At 40.8% G+C, this 3073-nt stretch overlaps 1 long non-coding RNA gene across 1 annotated transcript; it reads right to left on the bottom strand.

Moving 5' to 3' along the window:
- Window positions 1–493: 493 nt before the first annotated feature.
- On the bottom strand, window positions 494–2214 carry LOC147455579 (uncharacterized). The gene is made up of 2 exons (XR_015188494.1): window positions 1887–2214; window positions 494–773 (listed from the first exon to the last, which is right to left on the bottom strand). It is a non-coding gene; the product is annotated as an uncharacterized LOC147455579 (long non-coding RNA).
- Window positions 2215–3073: the final 859 nt, after the last annotated feature.

A 3073-nucleotide genomic window follows, 5' to 3' on the forward strand; every position in this document is an offset into this window, starting at 1 on the left:
AAGTGGTATTGGGTCCTAGTGTGAAGCACCGGGTCTTGGAGCAATGGCTAGATAGCTCTAGTCGTCACCAATATGGTTGAACTCTTTTATTGAGAAAAATCGAGTTTACCAAGATATCGACAAAGCCATACAACTTCACAAGTGCCTGTACATGCTGCTCTCTATATCAAGTTGTTGTGGATGACAAAGGAACTATAGGTTGCTTCCAACTACTCCAAGAAATCACTCCTAGGTCGAGCATAAAGTAGTAACCAGTAGTAGACCTTCTAGTAACAATGTCTCTAGCCAATCAAAATCTATCTAGCCTTTCAAGGTCACCTTCTCATTGTTTGTTGTGTTAGCTACATAAAAAATTCCATGATTCACCGTGGCTTACAAATACCGGAACATATGTAACGCTACTTGCCAAAGAGTTTTCTTGGGCTTACTCATAAATCCTACCAAAAGTCCCATTGAAAAGCTAAGATCTAATCTGATATTCACAACAATCAAATTAGGGAACCGAAAAGCTTTCAATACAATGTCACGTCTTCCAATTTAGCATCATCATGAGATGAAAATTTATAGCCAACATCCATCAAAGTAGATATGAGTTTACAAATCTAGCATGTCAAATGCTTGGTGTAGCTCTTGCGCATAGCACTTCTATGAAACAAAGATCCCCATATGTTCTATCCAAATTTCCAATCTAAGAAAGAAATGTAATAAGCTCATGTTGGTTACCTCAAACTCCGATTGCAAAGACACCTTGGTCTTTCTTATGATTTGATCATCTGCATTCAGCATGATGACCGTCAATATTCCATGCTCACCGTTAATGTAGAAATTTGAATCTATGGAGTAGAATTGTGAAAGTTCTTGCATTTGAAGAATGTATCAATCTTCTCATACTAGGCCCGTGGGGCCTGCTTAAGACCGTACAATGCTTTCTTCAACTTGTAAACCATACATTTTGTTTAAGGAAATTAAAAGTTGAAGGCTAGTCACCATTTTGAAAATCTCACATGATGTCCATCTGATACATTGGCCACTACTCCCTACTAGTAATAACCATATATATATATATATATATATATATATATATGCTTATCAAGCATCTCACTACCTATGCCTACACCAAATCTAAGATACAAGATGTAGTAGGTGATGGAGGTAGCTTGATCAACCTAAGAAACGCACCAAGGCCATGGAGCAAGTGCTACAAAATGTAAACGAAAGCTAAATCTACGATACAAGATGCAAGAGGTGATGGGGGCCGTATTGAATGAAGGTGATCAACCTAAGGAATGCACCAAGGCCATGGAGAAAGTACTACAACCATCGGCCAAATATAGAACTCTACCCTTCATGAAGCAATTGAGCAAAGCCAGTACGAACCCATATGGGAAGCGATTTTGTGATAGCACACTGTAAATTGTATAACACCATGCAAGCAGCTATTGCCATAAGCAAGATGTTCATCATTTCAAGCCACGATCATCCATGTAGCTCCTGGCGGCCTCAAAAGAGCATATAACAAGTTTTGAAAAGGAACTTTTTGTAAGTCTCGATACCGTGATATGTTTAGAGGAAGAGAAGGAAAAGGAAATAGCCACTACAGTTCTTGAGATGTCGAAATTCAAGAACAAACAAATTGCCACCATCGTTGTCATATAAGAACTTTCAATATCTCAAGAACTACAACGACTTTCTGCTTCTCTTTCTTCTTCTCTAAGAGATACGAGGTCGTTGAGGCCTGCAAAAAGCTCCTTCCCAAGACTTGTTACATGCTCCTCCAAGGTCATGAGACTCCATGCTAGTGTAGGAAAACCCTAATGTGGTTTCATTCCTAATCGTTCATGAACATGCTAGAGAGAGAGAGAGAGAGAGAGAGAGAGATGCCCTACCGGCTCCCTCTTTGCTACAGTCATCGACGAGCGAATGGCACCCCTCAGGTCCGCCTTTGAGCTCTGAACCTTCCACTATGTCCCTTCCTGAGGCGTCTCAAGCTCAACCCTATAGACGCTGCCTGCGAACTTGGGTCTACTGTTGCATTTGACTCCTTTGTCATGGCCAATGTCCTCAAGGACTCCGCTATAGTAGGACACCATAAAATCGCCTTGAAATCATGTGCAGTAGTAGGTCAAGATTACTGGCAAGAAGGGCAGCAGAGCCTCTCGCCCTAGTAGGAAGCGTGCTTCAGATCTAAAATTTGCAAGCATTTGTGGAAGCTAGCATTAGACTAAGAACGTTATGAATAAAATTTTAGGTATTTGTGGACAGTCATTGAGATCCAAATGGTCGGCTTAGGAAGGAGAAATCTCGTTGGAATATATGTGCCAAGTAGTGGGAATCTTAAAAGATCCCCCCACAAAATTGGTCTTAAAACTCTCCCTCTATTTTAAGAAAGGACACAGACCTCTCTCTCTCTCTTCATTGCCGACCAATAGAGGGGAGAAGATTAGGAAGGGAGAAAGAGGGGGGATGTGGGGAGATGGATAAAGAGGAGGAGCAGCTAGGGATGCATGCGAGAGAGGGGAGATCGAAGCAGGGGAGGTAGAGACGAGCGATGCAAGTCAAAGAGGGGGGTTTGGTATATTCACTCCTATTGATTTTAATATCATAGTAGCCAGTATCGAATATCCATGCTTTTAGTAATAGAAGTGTTATTCTCTGTTTTATTGGTTGCCTCCCCTCTATCAAAATGAGATTGCGGGGCTCATAGATCAGAGCTTTATGAGAGTTGTGGTGGACAAAATCTTCTATGCACGTTCAGGTATTTTTGAAGTCCTATCTTTCAAATGCGAGGATCAACAGAGTTTCCTGTGGTCTCCTACTATCATATTGTGTGGTCAATTTGTTCTTGTACTCACTTGGCAACCAATTCGTCTTATTATGGAGGACTTAATGCAAAAATGCCATGTATGGGTCGAATTTGTGGAGTTGCCTTCCTACTTATGGCCTTCCATTCAAGAGATTGCAGCTCCTCCTTAAGAAAATTCTTCTTCTATCCTACCTTTATTTTGCCCCAATCAAAATCGTGCATGTATCATGTAAAATACTTATCAAAAAATTCTTGAAACCACAGAAATTC

This window comes from Adiantum capillus-veneris, chromosome 6, assembly GCF_014529385.1.
Source record: "Adiantum capillus-veneris isolate H3 chromosome 6, ASM1452938v2, whole genome shotgun sequence".
Lineage (NCBI taxonomy): Eukaryota > Viridiplantae > Streptophyta > Polypodiopsida > Polypodiales > Pteridaceae > Adiantum > Adiantum capillus-veneris.